The sequence below is a fragment of the Gracilinanus agilis genome, chromosome 1 (assembly GCF_016433145.1).
Source record: "Gracilinanus agilis isolate LMUSP501 chromosome 1, AgileGrace, whole genome shotgun sequence".
Taxonomy (NCBI): Eukaryota; Metazoa; Chordata; class Mammalia; order Didelphimorphia; family Didelphidae; genus Gracilinanus; species Gracilinanus agilis.
In genome coordinates this window covers 657,931,404-657,958,157 of record NC_058130.1, presented here as the reverse complement: position 1 = coordinate 657,958,157, position 26,754 = coordinate 657,931,404, and positions in this window count along the sequence as shown.

The following is a 26,754-nucleotide window of genomic DNA, read 5'->3' as shown; positions in this document are numbered from 1 at the left end:
CCGTTCTCAGAATCCAATAAACATTTATTAAAGCTCCTACCTTGAGCCAGGCATGGTGTTAAGTGTTGGGGATAGAATTAATCAGAAGAAAGATTGCCCCTGTCCTTAAGGAGTTTACAGTATAAAGGGGGAGAGACAAACACACAAAAAAAGGAGACAGGAAAAAGGAGAACACTAGGGGGTGCCCAGATTTGGCATATTTGTACAATTGAGATGACACTAGACAAAGAAGCAGATGCAAATTTAGAGTGAGCTGAGAATCAGTTTTAACCTTTTGATTTCTTAAAATCATTGAGTCTTTTCCAGATAAATTATCTTGTAATGAGATAGCCCCCATCCTATGCCAATGTAATTATTTTTAACTCAAGTGGTAAGACTTTATGCTATAGAGAATTTCAGCTTATGAGAGTCAGCCTAATATTCTAACTTGTCAAGATATTCTTTTTTGGCACTTAATCTATTATCCAATATACAAGATATCTCTTCCAGCCTAGGGTCATCTTTAAATTTAATAAGAATATCATCTAGACATAAATGCAGATCATCAAAAAATTAAATAACAATTTCCAAACTACTGCTTTCCAAAGTGATATTGAATCTCCAAATGTAAATCTTTAGATTCAACATTTACACAAGTTGAGAAGTTGGATGCTATCTTCTTATTTATACATCTCTCTATCTTGTCTAACAGAATAGCACAACTTTGTTGATTATTTTGTTAAAACTAAGATAAACTATATCCATGTAATTCTCAGATCAACTCTATATTAACCCTGTATAAAAAAGAATTAAGTTTGGGTAGGGTTTTTTTATTTTGGTTTTGTTTCATTTTATTTTGTGAAGCCTAACTGATGTGATTTGGGCACTTTTTATTTTTTGAATTTCTTAGTACCCTTTTCAATTTAATAATGGATTGTATAATTTTGCAGGATTTGAAATAATGTTCTATAGATAGTAAATTGTAATTCTGATTCTCTTTTGTTATAAAAGAAAAAGAAATAGAATTCCTTCTCTATCTTCCTTTTTGTCCAAAGTGGGAATTCCTCCTTTTTTTTCACACATGCTCAAGATTAAGAAGAGTAACTTTATAGTTCATTGACCTGCATTAATTATCTTTTAAAAATTAAAACAAAATTTAAACATTAATACAAATTTATTAGTCATTTAGTTTAATAGTCATTTTCTGACATTTTGTGATTCATGTGATTTTATGGTTCTTTCTCCCATTCCTCTACCCTCCCCAAGATGGCAGGTAAAATGATGCCTACATTAACTCTGTTAAGGAGGACTATCCCTTTAAGAAGGAGAATGAGAAGTTTAGTTTTTAAATGGTCAGAAGAGGTGTTTTTGTGTAAAAGAGATTTATATTGTCAAATAATTTGTCTTGTTGCCAGTGTAATAGATGAACATTTTGGAAAATAAAAGAGTAGAAAAAAATTTCAATTAATATGCACTGCTTATACATGTTCATTAAGAAGTGATATTCATAAGAATTGTATTGTTGTATTAAGATCTATTTTATAAGAAATTTTAGTGAAGAAGGTGCTCACTTAAGCCTGAGAAGACAAAATACCAGGGAAATCATCTCAGAAAGTCTAAGAGAAAAATGGCACCAATTAAAGATGACCATGATCATCTTTAGAGCCCTATAATTTGTGATGCCTCCTCCTGGCTAATATTTTACATTTAGATGACTATGTTTAGACTGCATCCACTTTTATTTCATAAGATTTTGAGTACACATTTATTGTCTAAGTATCTTCATCCATCTCAGACATCTCAAAACATCATGTTTTAACAAAAATATTAGCAGTCTAATACTGGACACTCCCATGGGCCCAGTTCATAAGATTTTAAATTGCATTCCCATTATCATAGAGAACATTTCTCTTCAGAATATTATTGATGATAAATGATGTAATTTGTGATCAAGTGACATTTTTATTGATTTATGTGTTATTATATTCTATTATGCTATTTTAATGTAACTTTTGTGTCACCTTAGTAATGGCCTGCCCCCTCTGAATTTTTACCACCTCTAGATAAGTATCTCTTATGTATTTAGATTGTACTAGTCAATTGATAGACACATCTATCTTTATATCAGAGGCAGAATTGAAAAAAGTGATTATAGACTTGTTATTGTTGTAATTATCATTATTAGACTATGTGGTTGTTGTAACTATTGATTTAATAATAAGGGATAGTCCCAGTTATTAGTTCATTGAATAATTGAGTATGACATTTATAATATATAATTTATAGCAGTTGTAAGGTAATTTATAATCATATAGATCTATATAATTCCCTGATTTTGTAATTGATTTCCCTAGTGTAGAGATTTTGCGATGACTAAGTTGCTTTTGAGATGACTAAGTTGATCACAGATATTAACAAATTCTCCTCTGAGGACACAAACATTTCACTATTATCACCCTGAGCCCCCCTCTTTGAGACTTCTGGGAAAAATACATGATAGCCCTAAACACAGAACCTCTTTTATTGGAGAGGGCAGTAAGCAAGTTTGTAAGTTCTTCTTTTTATTTATAAAGGACTGTCACAAGTATTGCTCAGCATCTCAGACCATGCTATGGATATCTGCAGACCATTAACTTGTATGGTTTGCTTACTGTTGTATTAAAGACAATTAGCTCAAAATATTTGTTCTCAGATATTTTCTTTACAGAATTTAATTTTTTTTTTTGGAAAAAGATATGTTTTAAAACATAAAGAACTAAATATTTTTGAGATTATATAAAATAATGCCTCTGTGGGAACATTTTAATGTTATAAAAATGAAGGGAAAATTATTCAACAAAAACTGAAGACACATGAATGCAAAAAAAATTTTTTTAAAGTTTAAAAGGCAACAAATAGATGAATCACAGTTTTGAAGATTTTAGAGCTACAAAGTATCATTGTAGTCAAGCAATTTGCAAATACAAGTTTCATGAGTAAAGATCAAAATTTTAAAAGTGAGAACTCATAAAAAAACATTTGAAGACTGAGATATATGGTTTATAAAGAACTGTAAATCTGACAGAGAAAACTTGGAGAATAGAGAACTTCCAAACAAAACAATACGATGAGAAGTTGGGGAAATAAGGTATCTAAATTTAAATTCAGCAACTCATTATGTTTTCCTCCAAATAATACTATCCCCAAATTTCCTGTTTTAAAAGAAGTCTTTCTGCATTACCTCTATGTTAACATTCAGGTATAAATATATGCATAATAGTGCCATATAGTATCTATTTTATATAATATATTCTCATATATATGTGTATAAAACAGATAGATAGATATGGGTATAAGAATAGGTAGAGATAGACTAAATGCTTAAATCTTTATTGTCTTGACTGACAACTCTTTCTGGAAAAGCTTTGCAGCTCCTTTGATATCCTGGTAAACTGGCTCAAACTCCATATTGCTGTGAATTCCATTCTGATTGGATGACTTACCATCTGGGTGAGTGAATAATAACTAATTGAGTTTTTATTCTGATTATCTTTGATTTAGCCAATTTGATGAGCTTTGCAGATCTCTGACTTTAAAAGAACTGCTATACACATCAAGAGCTAACACTTTCTAAATATCCTTTTAAGGATTATAGCTAATTAAAAGAGCTCATGAATGCTATGTTACAGAAGAAAACTGAATATGAAATGGGTGAAGTCTGGCTCTTTGCAACCTTTCAATAATAAAGAAGTGAAAATAGGAACAACTTAAATAAATTCCTGTGTACAGAGTATTTATTTTCTGATAGGGGAGGAGGACAGGAAGATTTATTTTTTTTCTCCTGGACTTTGGAATATTTAAATCGAAGTAGTGTCTTAGCTGTAAAAACTGGAAATCCTCAAATGATGTGATGACAGTGTTTTTTGTAAATGTCTAGATTCTAAAAGAATGTTGAAAAATCTCTCTTTAAATAACATAACAGGGCAGCTGGGTAGCTCAGTGGAGTGAGAGTCAGGCCTAGAGACAGGAGGTCCTAGGTTCAAACCCAGCCTCAGCCACTTCCCAGCTGTGTGACCCTGGGCAAGTCACTTGACCCCCATTGCCCACCCTTACCAATCTTCCACCTATGAGACAATCTGAGATCTGCCTATTCATGACAATTGGAGAATACTTTATTTTCTTGTAAATTTGACTGAGTTCTCTGTATACTTGAGAAAGGAGGCATTTTTTCAGAGACACTTGCTGTAATTTTCTCCAAAATTTGTTATCTTCTAATTCTAGTTACGTTGACTTTTTAAAAAAAAAACACTTCAAAACATTTAATGTAATCAAAATTATCCAATTCATTTCTATAATGTTTTCTATGTCATTTGATCATAAATTGTTACCTTATCCATAAGTCTGACAGAAAAACTTTTCCATGTTCCCCTAATTTATTTATGGTATCACTCTTTATTTCTATATGAAGTATTCAGTTTTGATTCTCTCTTGGTTTATGGAGTGAAACGTTGGTTTATGCTGAGTTTCTGCCTAATTTTCCAGTTTTCCCAGAAGTTTTTGTCAAAAAAATGAATTCTTCCCTCAAATCTTGGATCTTTGGGTTTATCAAACACTAGGTCTTTATGGTTATTAACTACAACGTGTGGATTACCTAATATATCCTATTGGACTACTACTTAATTTCTTACCCAGTACCAGATTGTTTTAATGATAACCACTAGAGAGTACAGTCTATGCCTAGGCCTCCTTTCATTTTTTTCCCCATTAATTCCTCAGATATTCTTCTTCATTTGTTCTTCCATATTAATTTTGTTTTTATTTTTTCTAGCTCTGAAATAATTTTTGGGTAGTTTGATTGGTATGGAACTGAATATGTGAATAAATTTAGGTAGGATTTTCATTTTTATTATACTAGCTCAGCCTAACTAAGAGGAATTAATGTATTTCCAGTTGCTAAAGATCTGATTTTATTTGTTTAAAAACTGTTTGTATTATGTTCATATAGTTGATGGCTTTGTTATGGTAGGTATATTTTCAGGTATTTTGTGTTTTCTGTAGTTCATTAAAATGGAATTTCTTTTTTCTATCTCTTGTTGTTGGTCTTTTTGGTAATAAAGAGAAATGCTATGATTTGCATGAATTTATTTTATGTACTGTTAACTTTGTTAAAATTGTTAATAGCTTCTGTTAGTTTGGGGGCTGAGTTTATGGGGTTCTTTTGTACAATCCTAACATCTATAAGAAATAAAATTGGTCTGGAGGCTCAGCAGCAGAGTAATAAGCATTTATTAGGAGAGGGAGAGAGAGAGACAGAGACAGAGAGACAGAGAGAGACAGAGACAGAGAGACAGAGAGAGAGAGACAGAGAGAGAGAGAGAGAGAGAGAGAGAGAGAGAGAGAGAGAAAGAGAGAGAGACAGAGAGAGACAGAGAGATTTCAGCCTCACTGGAACTTATTCTTCATTTTGCTGGCTAAGGCCCTGCCACTGTGACTTGCCATAGATCAAGTGCCAAGATAAGCTGGTGCCTGGACAGTGGTCTGGACGCTAAGACAGAGTGAGAATACTTCTTGTCTGGATTTAAGAATACTCCTTGACCACTGGCTTTCAAACTTCTGCCCTTTGGTGACAATATTCCACTGGCTGGTCTCTATTTTCTAGGGATGCCACATTGTCATTTACACTGACTCCAGGAGATTCCAGGGCTAGACTCTGTACTAAGGATCAATGTTCCCTAAATAATCTCCTCCAAACACATCTGAAAAGCATTAACTTTGTTTCCTCCTTGTCTATTCTAATTTTCGAAGAAATTCTGAACCGACCGCCTCCACCAACTGTTACGGACATACCCCCAGCCACCGAACTGCTTCAGGTGAACACGGGCCCACCTACCAAAGTTGAGATCATCAAAGCCATCAAGACCATGAAAAATGGTAAGGCTGCAGGTCCAGACGGCATCCCCCCTGAGGCACTCAAGGCAGACCCAGAAATGTCAGCGGAGATGCTACAACCCCTCCTGCAGAAGATCTGGGAAAAGGAACAAGTCCCAACAGACTGGAAACTAGGCTACTGGGGGAAGCTACCCAAGAAAGGTGACCTATCCCAATGCAGCAACTGGCGAGGAATCATGCTTTTATCCACTCCCAGCAAAATCCTGACCAGAGTAATCTTAGAAAGGCTGAAGGAGGCCTTGGACAAGAAGCTGAGAATAGAACAAGCAGGGTTTCATCAGCACAGATTATGCACCGACCACATCGTCACCCTAAGAATCATCATCGAACAGTCCATCGATTGGCAGTCCCCCCTCTATATGACTTTCGTGGATTTCGAGAAGGCATTTGACAGTGTGGACAGGAACATCTTCTGGAGATTGATGCAGCATTTCGGGATTCCCCCGAAGCTCATCAACATCATCCAGCGGTTATACAAAGACTTTACCTGCCAGGTCATCCATAATGGGAAACTGATGGCTCCCTTCACCGTGAAGACGGGAGTGAAGCAAGGCTGAATGCTTTCGCCCCTTATCTTCTTGATGGTCATAGATTGGACCATGAGAAGAATTACCAAGGACAACAATGCGGGCATTCAATGGACTCATACCAAGCAGCTTGAGGACCTTGACTTCGTGGATGACATCTGTCTCCTTTCTCACAAGCAGCAGGATGCGCAAGCCAAACTTGCACGTCTCTCTGAAGAAGCGGAGAAGACAGGTCTGAAGATCAACAAGAAGAAGACTGAGGTGATCACAGTCAACAGCGGACAGGACCTGCCAATCCAACTACAGGGAGAAAACATCAAGGAGATGGACCACTTCACCTATTTGGGTAGCATCGTCAGTAAGGATGGCGGAGCAGATGAGGACATCAGAAACGGAATCAACAAAGCCAGACAGGCATTTAACACCCTGCGGTCTGTCTGGATCTCCAAAGCACTGTCCCTCTTCACTAAGCTCAGAATCTTCAATACCAACGTAAAGGCCATCCTCCTATATGGATCAGAAAGCTGGAGAGTGAGGAGCGCTAACACCAACAAACTCCAGGTCTTTGTTAACAGATGTCTACGCTACATCTTGAACATCAGATGGCCTGAAAAGATCTCCAATGCTAGTCTCTGGGAAAGAACAATCCAGTATCCCATTAGTCAGGACATAAAGAAACGTAAGTGGAGATGGATAGAACATACGCTAGGAAAACCAGAAGACAACGTAGCCAGACAAGCATTGAGCTGGAACCCTTCAGGGAGGAGGAAAGTCGGAAGACCAAAACAGACCTGGCGAAGATCTGCCAAAAATGAAACAAAAACAGCCAGAATGACATGGGCCCAGCTGGGGGAAGTTGCCCAGAACAGAGTCTGCTGGTGTGAGATGGTTGCGGCCCTATGCTCCTAAGGAGTCAACAGGAATAATAATAATAATAATACTTACAACTCATATAACTTCTTCTTTAGAAATTCAGATGCTGGGGCAGCTGGGTAGCTCAGTGGAGTGAGAGTCAGGCCTAGAGACAGGAGGTCCTAGGTTCAAACCCGGCCTCAGCCACTTCCCAGCTGTGTGACCCTGGGCAAGTCACTTGATCCCCATTGCCCACCCTTACCAATCTTCCACCTATGACACAATACACCGAAGTACAAGGGTTTAAAAAAAAAAAAGAAAAAAAAAAAAGAAATTCAGATGCTATGACATTTGGAATATATATGTATATATATATAGATATATAGATATAGATATAGATAGAAAGCTATTAATGCTGATACTGATATTATTTGTCTATGGTGCCTTTTATCAAAATGTAATTTCTTTCCCTATCTCTTTTGATTAGATCAATTTTTACTTTTGCTTTGTCTAAGATTGTGATTTTTATCCCTGCTTTTTAAACTTAAATTGAAACATAAAAGATTCTCTTTCAGCCCCTTACTTTTAATCTGTGTGTGTCTCCTTGCTTTAAATGTGTTTCTTTTTTTGTTTTGTTTTGTTTTTAAACCCTTAACTTCTATGTATTGGCTCCTTGGTGGAAGAGTGGTAAGGGTGGGCAATGGGGGTCAAGTGACTTGCCCAGGGTCACACAGCTGGGAAGTGTTTGAGGCCGGATTTGAACCTATGACCTCCTGTCTCTAGGCCTGACTCTCAATCCACTGAGCTACCCAGCTGCCCCCTAAATGTGTTTCTTGTAGACAGGATATTATAGGATTTTGGTTTTTATTTCACTCTGTTATCCTTTTCTGTTTTGGGGGGTAGGTTCATCCCATTCACATTTACATTTGTATTTATTAATTATATGTTTCTCTCTAACTTATTTTCCTTCTGTTTATCTTTCTCTCTCCTTTCATTCTTTTCCTGTTCAGAAGTGATTTTCTTCTGAACACCACCTGCTTCAATTTGCCTTCTTTTTTTGTTCATCTCCCACACTTCTCTTATTAACCCTTCCTTCCTACTTCCCTATGTAATGAGGGTTTAAACGGTGGATCAGTTATGGAGGTTCGTAAAGCTATAGGCAGTCAGGAAGCTAATGTGGCATAATCTCAAGCTGTTTACTGATGGTGCTGGATGAAGGAATGACAAGCACCCAGTGCCTAGGCCAGCCAAGAGATTGATGTAATTTCCCTTGGCAAGGACTAAGATTATTATCCTTCAGCCTCTAACCCGGCTGAGGAAGTAACTCCTATTGGTTGACAGTGAGATTAGACAGGAAGGGAAGTGTGGTGCTTCCTATCTAACAGTAATGGAGTTATTCTGCCTCCCTCCTAGAATCTTGAACAATAGTCTACTTACAACTCAAGTGAAGGTAAAAGTCACTCGTTCATGAGTTAAACTAAGGTTTTATTTGAAAATTGATTAGAGAAGAGTGATTGGAGAGTGCATTAGGAAACCTATGAATCTAGTCTAGTACTGCCTTCTTGAACTAAGTTCTGGATGTTGATGAACTTCCTTGCTATGATCTTCAGCTGTCCCAAGGGACCAGCCCTGGGACAGAAACAAATGATCTCTTGATGGTAATATAGAGCAACCTCTTGATAGGGTATATCTAATTGATGTTCCTATTGGGTCAGCAAAGCTCTCCTAAACCTGCCTAGCCTAGGAAACTAACAACCATGTTCCTCTTCTGGACCACCCTGGATCCACAAGGGGTAGAAGTAAAGGTGAGAAGAGAAGTAGGGAAAGAACAGAACCCAGCCCTGTGTCTCCAGGGCTTTATCTACCCTGGGTCCAACTGGCAGTTGGTACTTGCCCCGTGGCTTATGCCACGGTCAACATTCCAACCAGGGCAACTGACAGGTTGCCCCAAGTAAACATCACAGTGTTAATCTTATATTGCACCTATAAGTTAAGGTAAATTTCTAAAGCTGACTGTGTGAGTGCTATTCTCACTTTGAACTAATATGAAGAGTAAAGTTTCAAACATTGCCCACCATTTCCCTAATTTTCTTCTCCACTGTATAAACTCTTATGAGGCTCTTCATGTGAGATAGTTACCTATTTATCTCCATGTTTCTATCTTTCCTGTCCCTTGACTTTTTGGAGGGAGGAGTGGAGTATGGTATCAATACATCCTATTCTGCTTCCTCCTTTCCTTCTTTTTAATGTTAACTTGTCACTGTCCTAATAGTGATAAAGTTAAGCATCATAAATACTTTATTTATATTGAGTTTTTAAAGTACCTTAAATATGTCTAGTATCATGAGTATCTTAAGTATCTCAATTATCACTTTTCTAGGTATGGATATACTCAATTCAATCTTATTGAAACCCTTAAGTTTTCACTTTTGTGTTTACCTTTTTATGCTTTGAGCGTCAAATTTGCCCATCATCCAATTTTATTTTCACCTGTGTTTTTGTGTGTTTTTGTCATGAATGTTAGGAAGTTTACTTTTAAAAATCACTCCCCATATTGTTATGCTCAGTTTTGCTAGGTATGTGATTCTTTGTTTTATAGTAAGAGTCTTTGCCTTTGGAATATAATATTCCCTGCCCTCTTGGTCATTTAATGCAGAAACTACCAGGTGTTGTATAATCTTGACAATAGCTCTACAATATTTGAATTATTACCTCCTTACTGCATGAAGTACTTTTTTCTTGCTCAGGGAATATTTGAATTTTGCTCCTGGGATGTTTTATTTTAGGGTTTCTTTCAGAGGGTGAATGATATATTCTTTCAAATTCTGTTTTCCCCTCTTCTTTGAGAATATTAAGATAGTTTTCCTTGATAATTTCTTGCAATGTTTCCAGCCTCATTTGTTAACATGGCTTTCACATACTCTCATGACCCTCAACTTGTCTCTCTTAGACTTATTTTCCAGATCCATTTTTTTCCAGGATTGTTCAGATTTTGTTCTATTTTTGAATTTTTTTTTGAATTTTGAATTATTTTCATCTTGTCTTATTGATTCCTCATGCTGCTTTATGTAGCCATTAGCTTCCATTTACTCAGTTCTAATATTTAGAGATTATTATTTTCCTCCTTGAGGCTTTCTGTTTCCTTTTCCAATCAGACAAGTCTTTATATAGTTGTTTCCTTTAATGTTTTTTGTTTTAATCTCCATTTCCATTTGACCCATTCTAGTTTTTAGGAAATTGTTTTCTTCAATGAATTGTTTCTCAAGTATACTGAATCTTTCTATTACTTCTTTTATTATTGAATTTTTAAACTTTTTTCAAGTTCTTCCAGGAGCACTTTTGGGGTGTGACATACTTTTTTACTTTCTTTGATGGCTTCACATGTTTCCATTTTGTCATTGTAGTCCTTTCTGTCATTTGTATTTTGATCTTCTTTGCCTTTGAAATATTTTCTAAGGTTAGGTTTTCTCTTTGACTTTTGCTCATTTTTCTAGTTATTATGTTTTCCCCTTGTTGCATATTCCTATCTCTTGAGGTTCTTCCCACTTCCAGGGGCAGAGATAATACTGTCCTGAGCTTGCAATGTAGCCTTCTCTTGTGCTTAGGGTAGGCCCAGGTATGGCCTGGCTTACTTCTTGTGAGTAGCTTGCAGCTGCTTTGTTCAGCTGTATTCTATTTCCCAAAAGTCTTTACCCCTTATAATCTCTTGTGCTGTGCTGCTCTCCTGCTCTGCTGTTTAATTATCTGGTGCTGCTTGGCAGTGAATAGCACTGCTCCCTGCTTTATTTCCTTACCTCAGGCCAAATGGAAGTACTTTGGACCAGTCTTTGTTCTGTTGGTTCCTTCCCTTGCTAAACTTGCTGAATAATTCTCCCTTCTCACCCCAGTGAGATATCTTCCTCATGCCTTTCTTTGTTTTGAGGTAATTTATTTTTAATTTCTATGTGTTTTAGGTTTTGAGCATGCTGAGTGTCCTTTACTCTGCCATCTTAGCTCTCAGCATGAAACTCTACCCCTATAATGTCTTTTGTGTTAGTGTTAGATAAATGGTTGCATTTAGGATCTCAAAGTATCATTGAGTAAATGATTACATAAATATCATGCACTCTTTGATTAGCTAATTATGTAAATAGATGGAAGAAGAGCTTGAAGTGAGTTAGCTGGACTCAGTGAGGAGTGGATTTTGGCTCAGGTATGTGAGATGTGTAAGGCAAATAGTGACAAACCCAATGTTTACCGTTGTATAGCTACTCTTCCTTTTGAGAATCAAAAAAAAATTTCCCTTTCTCTAATCCTATATTCTTGAATATCTTTCAGATATCACTGAGAACACTCCAGTATTCAAATATGTTAGTTCCTTTAGTACTGATATAATTTATCCAAAGCTAGTGACTTGATCTTATTGTGAAAGTCAAGTTATCTTTCTCTCTATTTAGTCTGTGCATAAACTCCTATGATTTAATTTTGTACTGTGCTTTCTAGTCAAACAATCATTTGCCTCAGTAGAGAAGTCAGAAATAATTTACACTGAGCAACTATTTTTTTCTGTCTTCAGTTATAAACATCTAGTCTAACCAATCCTCTTTTATTCCCTCTAATAAACCAAAATAATCAAAAGAAACAGACTTTTAAAATATATTCTTTGATTTTCTTTCCAGGGATGATTAATTTTGAGTTTTAGGACTTCTGATGCTAGCAACATCTTCTTCCTTCTGAGATTTTTGGTAATTTCAGTCTTTTCTTCCCTTTTTATGCTCCCCTATCATTCATATTCTGACTCCTTCTTGTGTGAGGCCAATTTCCCTTAGGACTGGAATTGAATGATAACTCAGCCTCTTCATATACTAGGGAATTCATATTTCATAGACTTCAATCTCTGCTCTATGTCACTTCTGGAGGGACAGAATTGGTCCTATGTGGATGCTAGGTAATTTACCTCAGGCTTAGTAGACTGATACAATGTGGTTTTCTCCATATCCTTTTGATTTTGAGTTTTCTGGCTGAACTCTGCACAGCACAGAACATTGCCACATTATTGTCCTTGACTGAGCAAGCTTTTGCCTTTTGGTTTTCTCTGGTACTGTTTGAGTTCTGTGGCAAGCCTGTTAGGATACCTATAATGACAGTAGGGGAAGGGATGTTGATGATTAGAAATGTTAATGTCCTAGACCCACATTGATGAAGACATGGCATGTGTGCCCTGTCTTGCCAGACGGTTTGCTCCATTAGCACTCTCCAAAGTACCTGAGGACATTTTTCACATGCCCTGCTCCTCTTCCCAACAGGTGAATGCAAGCACTTCCTCCCTCCACTGTCTGGGGTAATGTGGGATACTCATAGGTAGCTTGAAGTTGCAGTTTGGGCATGTGATCTCTAAAATATATACCAACACTGTTCTAGGCAATGGAGGCATTGCTGAAATTGCTTCCTCTCTTGTGCATAATTTCTATTTCAGAGAAGTTTGAAAGAATAAGGATGATTGAAAATGCTTACTTCTCCATCTTTTTGGTCGCATGACCCAGAATCCCATGCAATGTCTTCTCATTCCTTCACTGCTGACTCCTACATTTCCATTTTCAGTGTGTGGGATTTCCTTTCTTTTTATTTCTCAGTACTTCCACATTGGTTCCCTTAAGTAGCTTCCTCTTTTGCTTTACATCAAGATTATTGCTGTTATCTTTAAAAGCTTAATCCTTTTATTTAGTATTTATAGATCTTAATTCTTTTGGTTTACATAGCACCTTAATTTTGCAAAATATCACTCCTTTTTCCAAACCAACATATATCCTTTATAAAAAGAATTGGAAAGAATAGAAAAAGCAGGTCAGTAAAACTAATCAATCATCATTCAATGTATGCAATTATGCCATTGCAATAATTCCCTGATCTTGTTTAATTGTAGATCAATGTCACTTCTGTACTCAATAAAGTGTTGACATTTCACTTTGCCTATTTGGTCAAATATAACATTATTCTGTATAGTTTTTAAAACCTATCACAAATTGCCCCATCTTATTTCCCCCCAACCCATTTTACATACTGTTTCCTTTTCAGCCAAATTGGCTTTACCTCTTTTCTTCACATGATATTTCATGTTATATCTATGTACCATTGCATGAACATACATCTTAAAGAATCTCTCACCCCCAAGATATGGTTTAAGAAGCACCTTCCTTCCTCCTCACTTTTACTTTCCTGATTCCCCAAATGATAATTCTTTCTCTTACTAAATACATTGTACATAATTAATTTTTTATTCTATATAAACAGATATGTATATACACACAAAATTATATAAAAGAGGCATAGGCATATACATATATGAGTATGACTATATGTGAGTTTATGTAAGTATGGATGAAATAATTCATGGATGGATGTTGTTTGTCCTTTGTTTTCAAAGAGGACTATTGACATCACAGGTAATGTCTTGACTAGCCTGAAAATTGGATTCAAGTGAGTCAGAGTTGCACAAAGTCATCAGCCTCTCTCTTTCTTCCAGAGTCATTGAAGGTCAGTGGAAAGACAAAAATTTTGATGATTAATAATTTATATTATGATTTCAGTTTGGGAAGTTGCTGCTTTTTCTTTCATTTCTACTTTACAAAATATTTCCCTTGAATTTCTAGACCATTTATACCTTCAGCAATGGCTTTTCTTATGGGATTTTAGTCCATCGGAACGTACCTATACTTTTTCAATCTGAGTAGTTAAATTTGAACATACATGTCAGAATATTCTGGGACATTGATCTGTTAGGACAGTGATTCCCAAAGTGGGCACTATCACCCCCCTGGTGGGTGCTGCAGTGATACAGGGGAGAGGTGATGACCACAGGTACGTTTATCTTTCCTATTAATTGCTATCAAAATTTAAAAAAAAATTATTTCCAGGGGGCTAAGTAATATTTTTTCTGGAAAGGGGGCACTAGGCCAAAAAAGTTTGGGAAACACTGCTTTAGGACTTCTGATCTTTCCATCTTCCTCACAACTGAATTTTCTTATGTGACTGGTTTTTCCAATCAGGAGATGAGCTCCTTGGGAGTAGGCACTTGTCTTGATTTTTTCCATTTGTATCCTTACATCTTAACATAAAACTTAGCAGTTAGTGAATGTTTAATGAAAGCTTTTTCTTTCATTAATTTCTGCTTTAGCCATCAGAAACTACTGTCTTCACCTATTTTCTCTTTTTGTCCAAATGGTATATAGAGTCTCACAATAATACTGTTTCTATATTTACCTTTGTTAACATTCAATAAAATTTTCTCCACCATGATTCCTCATTTAGGCAATTGGATTTGCTCACATGAGAATATTTGCTTTATATGTAACACTAATTTATGGCCTTAAATATCTCCCTATTCATTTTTAATAAACTCTGAGCTTTATGGATCTTGTTCATGTCTTGGTTGCTGAACTGTAAGGTCATAGGGATATATCTGAGAAAAAAATTTTCTTCCTTATTTTTTGATTTCTAGTTTACCTTGTTGTTGACCACCACCATCACACACACACACACACACACTCTCTCTCTCTCTCTCTCTCTCTCTCTCTCTCTCTCTCTCTCTCTCTCTCTCTCTCTAATATCAGATATTCATTTATAAAGAGAAGGGAAGACAGGTGAGAACATTTGGGAAAGGCAAAAATAGTAATAGCTGGGAGAAGCTGGGGTGAAGATCAGAAAGACTTCAGAAAAAAAATGTGACAAGTGAGCAGATCCTTGACGGAAGATAAGGATTCTGAAAGATAGATTTGAGGAAGGAACAGCCTATCTCAGAACTCTAACTTTTTCTTTCTGTTTTCAGATATAAAAAGTCTTTTATAGAATATACTCTTGAATACCAAGTGAAAAATTAAATTGGGTTCAATATTCCTTAGTATTTATTAGATCCTACTACATTGACCAGATTCTAATCCACGTTTGTATCCCTTTTACCTCAGAGAACTACAAGAGTTGAGAATATACTGTCCAGGGAACTTTGCTAACATGAGCTCTTCTATTTTACTATCTATCTCTCAGTCTTATACTCATTACCTCTCTGCTTCCATATGAGAAAGCCAACTTCTTTCTGATTTTTAACAACAGACTTGGCACATGGAACACATGTGGAGTTTCAGAAGCTGTTTCCAAATTCATCCATCATCTGTTCTTGGGCTTAGGAATCTCTTTTGTAACCAGTCACAGATGACACAGTTCTAACTCAGTGTTGTTACCTTCTATATATTCCCATAAGTCATTTATTAAATTAATGAATGAGAAGAGGACAAAGTATTTGTCTCATAGAAAAGCATCCTGGGTTGACATCAGTAGATTTGAGCATGACTTTTTAATCAGCTAAGAATCAACCTACTTGTGTTTTTATTAAGTCATATTTCTCTCTCATTCACCAACAGGAATATCTTGAACATCTTGGTCAAATGCATTAATAATCTTCCCTTCCAACATATCCATACCAAAAAAGATGTCATTTTCCATGATTTATTCTATAAGATTCAGGAAAGCAGAAATAATGTGTATATAAACACTCCATCCCAACAAGCATAATGGCTGCTAGAAATAATAGTCCAACCATTCTTAACAGTTTCTGAATGTGTCATAGATATCTTTGATGTTCTGGGAAAGTCTATGAATCATTTCTCAGAATAATGGTGTTAAATGAATGCTATATGCAAAAAGATACAAAAGCAACTACTCATATTAAAATATAATTCTTAATTTTTTTTTAAGTTTGTGTATCTCTGGTGAAGCATTTGTACAATAGGCACTTAGTTAATATTCATTAACTTCATTAAACTGAATCCATGCCCCTTCCAAAGTTGCCACATTCTTTTTTAAGCCTTTTAAGTGTTTTACAGAAATGAACAAAGTATGATAATCTTGAGGTGATGTGATAGGATCATTTATTATCTGGACCAGATTTAACTCATGTTTGAAGGGACAATAAGGTTGTATAAGAGTGCAGTGCTAGAGCCCGTGAGTGAGTAGTAAAGAGGTTACATGACTAAGTTCATTTGATGAGGGATTAAGCAACCAGCAGCTAGACATAGAAGTACCATAACTCTTTTATGTGTTATATCCTTTTTAAAAATATAGCATCAAAAAGGAAGTAAGAAAGTTAACTGAAATAACCACTCAAAATATTAATAAATCCAATGGGATTAGCCTTGAGTTTTCATCCCTAAAAATCATAAATCAAAGTTCTTTTCTTTGAAGTTCTTGGCAGGTCAAAAACCTTCCTTACAATGAAATTGCTATGGGGCCATATTATTGAATGCCTTTGATATGATTCCTCAAAAAAATTTGTCCTTGTGGGTGACATGAAACACTACATGGAATCAGTAAATTAGAATTTCTATCCCTACACAAAAATTCAAAAAGAATTTTGTGAAATGGAGTAAAGTTAAATGAGAAGAGGATAACATTTAAACATTCAGTGATGTCTCTTTATCCTAGAAAACTAAAAAAGTATCAAGAAAACAGAAAAGGATAAGGATGGAAGATATACTTCAAAACATATCAATAAGAATTGTTTAAGTTATCATAATATAAATTCATGAAACTAAAAATTATTCAAGTTCATTAACCATCAAAATAGTTATCAAAATATTGAGAGATGAAACCAAGATAGATATTACATATTAAATTTGCCTCTCATGAACCTTTATGATAATATATGCATATGCACATGTAGATATATGCATTCATTCATATATGTACATATGCACAGAAACATTTATATATATATACATATATATATACATATGACTATAAGATGAAAAGTAAAATAGTGAAAGAAAGAATTGTGACCTGGAAATGGAAGGAAACATTTTCAAATTATCTTTAAAGAAAGATGAGATTGAAAAAATGAAATTTTTCTTTATTTATGCTTTACCTAACTGTTTTAACATAAAAAATTTGTTTTTATAGTATTATGATGGAAATTACTCAGATAGTCAAGACCTTCTCCAGGGTTGGAACAGCATGGTGCTTTTCTAAGAAATAATCTACATGCAGTAATTATAGGGACATAACCTCTGAAATAGTTTTCCATTGAGAGATCCATGACCTAAAGATCAAGGAATGCCTGGACTTCCAGTAATTATTGATACTGAAAGTTATTTCTCAGAGTATAGTGTAGTAGAAAGAATATAGGATTTGGAGTTAACATACCTCATTTAGAATATTAAACTTTCCATATCATCTCTTAAGTGTCCTTTTAGTGACATTTGTTAAGTACTTTTACTTCTATCAACCATGGTTTCTTTATAAAATAATTAGACAAAATAGAACTTTTCCTAATTTCCCTATTACTGCTGAAAGTACCACTATCCTTCAAAAGTCATCCAGACTTCAAAACACAGCTGTCATTTTTGACTCCTCAATCTCTCTCATTCACCCTGTTCATTGTCATGGAAAGTCAATTTTACTTTTATAATAAATATTGTATATACTCCCTTCTCCTCTCTGACATTGCCCACCTAGGTGTAGGCCCTTATCATCTCACTTCCTATCCATTGCAGCAGCCTGCTAGTTATTCTCCTTGCTGCAAGTCTTTCTGCATTCTGAACCATCATTCACTGTCCATTGTCAGTGATTTTCTTAAAGTGCAAGTCTAACTATATCACCCTCTTCCTCAATAAATAATAGTAGTTCCCTATTACCACCAGGCTCAAATATAACATCTGTTTAGCTTTCAAACGTTTTTTATACTTTGCACTTTCCCTATGTTTCTAGTTTGCTTACACGTACATCCTCCTCCTTCCAGGAGCTAGTGATACTTTTCTCTTTAATTTTCCTTAATCAATACACTCCGCCTCTTAATTCTGGACTTTTCCACAGGCTGCCTCTTATGCCTGAAATGCTCTCCTTCCTCATCTCCATATCTACCTCTTGATTTTGTAGACTTTCTTCAAGTCTCAGCTAAAATCTGACTTCCTACAAGGCTTTCACAATAACACTTAATTCTAGTGCCTTTCATCTGTTCATTATTTCCAATTTGTCCTGCATATAGCTTCTTTATAAAATTATTTTATAGTGTCTCTCCTGTAAGTCAACAAGCCCCTTGTGAATAAGGATTACATTTATCTCCTTTATTTAGTACAATGTCTGGCAAATAGTAGGCAATTAATCAATGTTTATTGACTGAAGGTCTGTATACCTTCCTTTCCATTTTTATATTTGCATCCCTTTGATTCCTAACAACACTTTCCCTCTTCCCTTCTGAGACAGGTAAGTGATACAGTGGATAAAGTGGTGGTCCTGGAGTTAGGAAGTCTGAGTTCAACTCCCTCTTCAGATACTGACTAGCTTTGATATCCTTGGTAAGTTACTTAAACTCTGTTTACATCAGTATCTCAGATATAAAATGAGGATTGTAATAGCATCAATTTATCAAAAGAGATAATATTTGTAAACACACCAGATTTAATCTTGAAGCAGTGACACCTAGTTTTTTACTGAATCAGTTGCCTTCTCTCATTTTTTTTCATATCATTCACATATAACCCTAAATAAGCAAAGACTGAAAGGAAATATGTTCCTATAATCTAATTTAAAACAGAAATCCAATCCTTTTGGTCACTGCACCATAAATTAACACAACTTCTTTGATATATGCATGCTCTTTCTTGTTTAGAATTCTTTACCTTATCCTTTACAACTATTAGCTCTTGCAAACAATAACACATGCATTTCAACTGCAAGACCATTTAGCCACAACTCCCTTGCCCATTAATTAATTTGCAAATTTAGTATATGGAAAGCTCAAACTTTTATTTCTTTTCTATAGCTGCATAAACCAATCACCAATTATTTAACTGGCCACATAACAGATCACAGTCTAAAATAGAACATTCATCTATTCTCAAGGAATTAATAGCTAATTTAAAGAGATGAAAAGGACCTCCATAGGTTAGAGTTTTCCATAGTTTTGTATCTAGGGTATTTACTGACTTTACCTACACCTGAGTATTTTTAGAAGTTTTTTTGGTATAGATTTTATCATCATATGTTCATAAAATGTCTGTCTCCTAATTAATGCTTTATTATAATAGCCAGGTGATAATGACATCTTAAAGTCATTCCCAAAGAAATAAAAATTTAGAGAGTCTTACCAAGCTGGACTTTGTATACACCCAGTGATAGCCTATATCTATGCCATGGACTGTTGCCTGAGGATGAAACCAACTAATTCAAGGGCAAATCAACATCATGGGGTTAGTTGGTTGGTAATAAGACAATGACTTTTTGTATACATAATAAATCACAAAACCACCTATTATTACTTGAAAAGACTTGTATTCTTTGTACATGGAAGGAATACGCATAATAAAAAATATCACACATCAGTGTAGTATTGAAGTATATATACTTGCATTAAAAAAAAATTATTCACTTTTACTACCATACTTCCTTATCTCCCATTAGAGGAAATGAGAAGAGAAGAGAAAGGAAAAGGAAAGGAAAAAGAAAAAAGGAAAACCTTAAAGGAAAATCAAGTAGAAAATGTATGGCAAAAATAACATATGGAAAAATTATTTTTTATTATTAAATTATTATTAAAAATAAAATATTTATTTTTAGGAAGAGAATATTACAAGAATATTTACCTATAAGGTAGGAGTTTAGTAAGTTTAAAGCTAGAGATTAGAGGATTATAAGTGTATGTTCCATAAGTACCTTGAATCTAATGTGTCTGAAACTAAACTCATCTTTTCCATAAATTCCCTTCTTCTAACTTCCTTATTTCTGTTTAGTACACCACCATCTTTCCAGTCATTCAGGTTTATAATATCAAAGTCAGGGTTATCATCAGTTCTTCATATCCCCTTTTGTTTTCCATATCCAATCAGTTCCCAAAGTTATTGACTATATCAGTGATGGGCAAACTATGCCCTCAGGTCCAGATGCAGCCCCCTGAAATGTTCTATCTGGCCACAAGACATTTCTAATCTGACGAATACAATGAGTGGGATACAATACAATGAAACTTCAAAAGAGTTGCCTTAGAAACAGACTGACAGATGAGCATTTCCTTTCCTTTGGTCCCCTCTTTAAAAATTTTGCCCATCACTGGACTATACCATAACATCACTCACCCACACCACTCACCACATTTCCTTCTTTCTATTCACAATAGCCAGTTATGAGTTTGGGCACTCACCACCTATCTAAGCATGGATCAAGTCCAGTCATGGAAAACAACTTGAAAAATTTACATGTCAAAAGATCATGTTGAGTCCTTTCAATTCCTTGGTCATGAAACCATTTCAGCTTATTACTACTCCAAAGATAAAATATGAGATTTTCTTTGTGTTAGTTAATGTTATACATAAGTTTAGCCTTTAAAAAAAACCCTCACCTCCTATCTTGGTTCCTTGGCAGAAGAGTGGTTAAAGGCTAGGCAATGGGAGTTAAGTGACTTGCCCAGGGTCACATAGCTAGGAAGTGTCTGAGGCAACAGTTGAACCCAGGACCTCCCATCTATAGGCCTGGCTCTCAATCTACTGACTTACCCAGCTGCCCCCAACCTTACTTTATACACACACACACACACACACACACACACACACACACACACACACATATATATATCCCACATAATTCCCTTTCATATACTCCCAACTAGCCAAAATGACCATTGCTCTTATAGTACATCCAGTCTAATGTCTCCATGCATGAGCTTTTCCCATTATTGGAATATACTCCCACCTCATTTCCAACTCTTAGAAATTTTTGTTTATTTAAAAACTCTTAGAATATATATGCTATTCTAAAAATAAAATCTTTCTTGATATTCCCAGCTGATAGTGCCCACTTCTCAATACACTTAGCTTGTGTTTGGACTATAGCTTAAAATCTATTTGTTAAGCACTTAGGGATACTATTCTATTCTAAACTATTCTAAGCACTATTCTAAACAATGTATATATAAAGAAAAACACTGACCCTCTTCTCAAGCAGTACATATTCTAAAAGAAGGGGAAAAAACCCATAAACAGCTATGTGCTTAAAAGACATATATACATCTGTTGAGAGGCAAGGAGGAAAGAGAAAAGGATGAGCCAGGAAAAGCTTATAGCAGAATATAAGAAAGGAACTATCTTAAAGGAAGACAGAGAAATGAAATTAAAAGAGGGTGATGAGATGGGAGAGTACATCAAGCTTAGGGCACTTGTCAAAGAAAAGATAGAGAACAGGAGAAGGCATGTTGTTAGAGTCATAGGAAACAAGTCAGTGTAGCTCAGTTTTAAAGTATATATCAAGAAGTCAAGTGTAAAAAGACTGGAAATGTAGGGCAGATAGTGAGGACCTTTCAAGACAGTCAAATAATTTTTATACTTGATCCTATGTGTAATTGGGAGACACAGGACTTTATTGAATAGAGTGGTCAAACCTGAGCTTCAGGAACATTAGTGGCAGAACATGAAGATGAATTAAAGTAGCGAGAGACTCAAGGTAGCAAAATGAATTAAAAGACTATTAAATATTTCAATAAGAGTAAATGAATGTATATGAAAGGGTGGTAGTTAAGTGAGGGAAGAGAAGAGGAAATAACAGAGGTGTTGGCAAGGCATATCAAGTTTATCCTTGTTTCTTTCCCTTCCCCTCCAACAAATATATATCCCACTGAGGAGAGCAGCCATTGCCTGGGATTGCTGGCAGGGCCCCAATCTCTCACACAAAGGCACCACTGCTATCTGCCAAAGGTCATCATTAAACCCTGAGTTTCTCCTCACTCTGAAGAACAAAGAAGTCCTTGTAACATCATCACTGAAAGTACCAAATCTGCCTCTTCCTAAGAACAGATTAGCAGTGATGGGCAAACTTTTTAAAGAGGGCGCCAAAGGAAAGGAAATGCTCATCTGTCAGTCTGTTTATAAGGCAACTCTTTTGAAGTTTCATTGTATTGTATTCTTCTCATTGTATTCGTCAGATTAGGAATAATGTCCCGTGGCCAGGTAGAAAATTTCAGGGAGCCACATCTAGCCCACTGGGCCATAGTTTGCCCATCACTGATCTATACCATACAAAGGGGAACATGGGAAGGGGAGGGGATGAATACTATAGTGAGAAGGAGAGGAAGAGAGTGTTAATAGGTAATACTTAAACCTTACTCTCAGTGGAATCAGTTCTGAGAAGGAAGAGCAGCTAGATCCATTGGGATATCAAAATCTATCTTACCCTACAGGGAAAGTCAGAAGGGAAAAACCAAGGGGAGTAGTGCAGCAGGAAGTTCAAAAAGGGAGGGAAAGAGAGGGGGAGGGATTTTAATAGAAGAAGAAATAGAATAAATGATCTCATATCAGAAAAAGAAATTGAACAAGCCATAAAAGAACTCCCTGAGAAAAAAATCCCCAGGGTCTGATGGATTCCCAAATGAATTCCATCAAACATTCAAAGAACAACTAATCCTAATACTATAAAAATTATTTGACATAATGAGCAAAGAAGGAGTTCTGCTAAATTCCTTTTATGACACTAATATGGTACTGATTTCAAATCCAGGCAGACCAAAAACAGAGAAAGAAAACTACAGACCAATTTCCTTAATGCAAAAATCTTAAATGGAATACTAGCAAAGACTCCACCAAATGATCAAGAGGGTTATTCATCATGATCAGGTGGGATTTATACCAGGAATGCAAGGATGATTCAATATTAGGAAAACCATCCACATAATTGACCATATCAATAAGCAAACCAACAAAAATCACATGATTATCTTAATAGATGCAGAAAAAGCCTTTGACAAAATACAACACCCATTTCTACTGAAAACACTAGAAAGTATAGGAATAGAAGGGTCTTTCCTAAAAATAATAAACATTATATATCTAAATCCATGAGCAAGCATCATCTGCAATGTGGATAAATTAGAAGCCTTCCCAATAAGATCAGGAGTGAAACAAGGATGCCCATTATCACCTCTATTATTTAACATTGTACTAGAAATACTAGTAGTAGCAATTAGAGAAGGAAAAGAAATTGAAGGTATTTAAATGAGGAGACTAAGCTATCACTCTTTGCAGATGATATGATGATCTATTTAAAGAATCCCAGAGAATCAAATAAAAAGCTAGTGGAAATAATCAACAACTTTCACAAAGTTGCAGGATACAAAATAAATGCACATAAATCATCAGCATTTCTATATATTTCTAACACATCCCAGCACAAAGAGTTAGAAAGAGAATTGCCATTTAAAATCACTGTAGACAAAATAAAATACTTAGGAATCTATCTTCCAAGACATACACAGGAATTATATGAACACAACTATGAAACACTTTCCACACAATTAAAACTAGATTTAAAGAAATGGAAAAACATTAATTGCTCATGGATAGGATGAGCTAACATAATAAAAATGACCATTCTACCCAAATTAATCAATTTATTTAATGCCATACCTATCAAATACCAAAAACTTTTTTACAGAATTAGAAAAAAACTATAACAAAGTTCATTTGGAAGAAAAAAAGATCAAGAATATCAAGGGAAATAATGAAAAAAATGTGAAGGAAGGTGGCCTACCAGTACCAGATCTTAAATTGTACCATAAAGCAGTTATCATCAAAACAATATGGTATTGGCTAAGAGAAAGAAGAAAGGATCAGTGGAATGGACTTGGGGTAAGTGATCTCAACAAGACAGTCTATGATATACCCAAAGAGCCCAGCTTTGGGGACAAAAATCCACTATTTGACAAATATTTCTGGGAAAATTAGAAAAAAATATGAGAGATTAGGTTTAAATCAACACCTCACACCCTACACAAAGATAAACTCAGAATGGGTGAATGACTTGAGTATAAAGAAGGAAAATATAAGTAAATTAAATGAACACAAAATAGTATATTTTTCAGATCTTTAGGAAAGGAAAGATTTAGGAAAAATTACAAAATATACAATAAATAATTTTGATTATATTAAATTAAAAAGGTTTTGTAGAAACAAAACCAATGCAACCAAAATTAGAAGGGAAGCAACAAATTGGGAAAAAATCTTTATAACAAAAATCTCTGACAAAGGTCTAATTACTCAAATTTATAAGGAGTTATATCAAATTTTTTTAAACCCCTTGGAGTCAATACTGTGTATTGGCTCCCTGGTGGAAGAGTGGTAAGGGTAGGCAATGGGGGTCAAGTGACTTGCCCAGAGTCACACAGCTGGGAAATGTGTGAGGCCACATTTGAACCCAGGACCTCCCGTTTCTAGCCCTGGCTCTCAATCCACTGAGCTACCCAGCTGCCCCAAGCTATATCAATTTTACAAAAAATAAAGCCATTCCCCAATTGATAAATGGGCAAGGGACTTGAATAGGCAATTTTCATATAAAGAAATCAAAACTATCAATAAGCACACGAAAAAGCGTTCTAAATCTCTAATAGTTAGAGAAATGCAAATCAAAACAACTCTGAAGTACCACCACACACCTAGGAGATTGGCTAAAATGACAGCAAAGGAAAGTAATAAATGTTGAAAGGGATGTGGCCAAATTGGGAAATTAATGCATTGCTGGTGGAGTTGTGAACTGATCCAACCATTCTGGCTGGCAATTTGGAACTATGTCTAAAGAGTGCTAAAAGACTGCCTGCACTTTGATCCAGCCATAGCACTGCTTGATTTATAACCCAAAGAGATCATAAGGAAAAAAATAACTTGTACAAAAGTATTTATAGCCTTGCTCTTTGTGGTGGCAAAAAAAAAAAAAAAAACCTAGAAAACGAGAGTATTCCCTTCAATTGGGGAATGGCTGAACAATTCGTGTTATCTTTTGGTGATAGAATATTATTGTGCTGAAAGGAATAATGAACTGGAGAAATTCCATGTGGACTGGAATGACCTCCAGGAATTGATGCAGAGTGAAAAGAGCAGAACCAGGACAACATTGTACACAGAGATGGATACACTGTGGTACAATCGAATGTAATGGACTTTTCTACTAGCAATAATGCAATGATCCAGGAAAACTATGAGGGACCTATGAGAAAGAACACTATCCACATTCAGAGGAAGAATTGTGGGAGTAGAAATACAGAAGATAAACAACTGCCTGATCACATGAGAGAATGGGGATATAATTAGGGATATTGACTCAAAATGAGCACCTTAGTGCAAATATTAATATTATGGAAATAGGTCTTGATCAATGACACATGTAAAACCCTATGGGATTGTGTATCAGCTTTGGGAGGGGGTAGGAGAAGGGGAAGGATAGAATATGAATCCTATAACCATGGAAAAATGTCCTAAATTAATTAATTAAATAAAATTTTTAAATCATAAAAAAATAACAGATTAGCAATCACTGTTTCTCAACTTGCTCATGTCTGTAATAGCAACCCTTGTAATTTTCATGTGTGAAGTTTTTTTCATAAACATTATCCTGTGGGAAAGTAACGCCCCTCCAGGAATGTTGTAATGCTTAATATTTTACTTTGTATAAAAGTCTTTCTCTTTATCATAATAAATGAAGATCATAGCCCCCAGTCATGATGCTGTGATTTTTCTTCTTAGTCCTTTTCAGGCATGTTGGCCCCAATATTTCCTGTCCTCCTTTCTTATCTCACTTTTTCTCTCTAGCACTTACTCTCTCTAGCAGGCTGATTCTCACTCTCCACAGCTACAATGCCCCTTGTAGTCAATCACTTATCACCATGCTTCCCATGCATGACCCCTGAAACATGGCTGTGACATATATAAATATATGTGTGTGTATACATGCACACCTTATATGAGGTGGGTATAATGTAATAAGTTTAAAAATGGAGCAATAGTTACAAATGAGATGAGAGTGAAGTGGGGAACTGGGAAATTGGGAATTGGAAAAGATTTGGAAGGAATTAATTCTATTCTAAACATGTTTATTTTGAGATGCCTCTGGGACATCTGAGATATCCAAAGGGAAATGATGCAGGATTAGTGCTCTGGAGAAGGACTATGGCTAGATGTATAGATTTAGTAAAACTTTATACAGGGGGCAGCTGGGTAGCTCAGTGGATTGAGAGCCAGGCCTAGAGACGGGAGGTCCTAGGTTCAAATCCGGCCTCAGACACTTCCCAGCTGTGTGACCCTGGGCAGGTCACTTGACCCCCATTGCCCACCCTTACCACTCTACCACCTATAAGTCAATACACAGAAGTTAAGGGTTTAAAATTAAAAAAAAAATTAAAAAAAAAAACTTTATACAAAGTTAATTAAACCATTGGAAGCTGATGTTATAGGGGAGAGAAGAGAAGTGGGCCCAGGATAGAAACATAAATACTTTGAATTTTTTTTAATGTTATTATCATTTCTTTGATTAGTTGGGGATTATTTGAGGGCAGGTTCTATTTCATTTTTGTCTTCATATCTCCTGTGTCTATCATACAGTAGGCACCTAATCCATGCTTATTAGTTAAGTGACTATAAATTTACTGATATTATTAAAAATAACAAAGCCACTTTGCAGACCCACAGGAAAA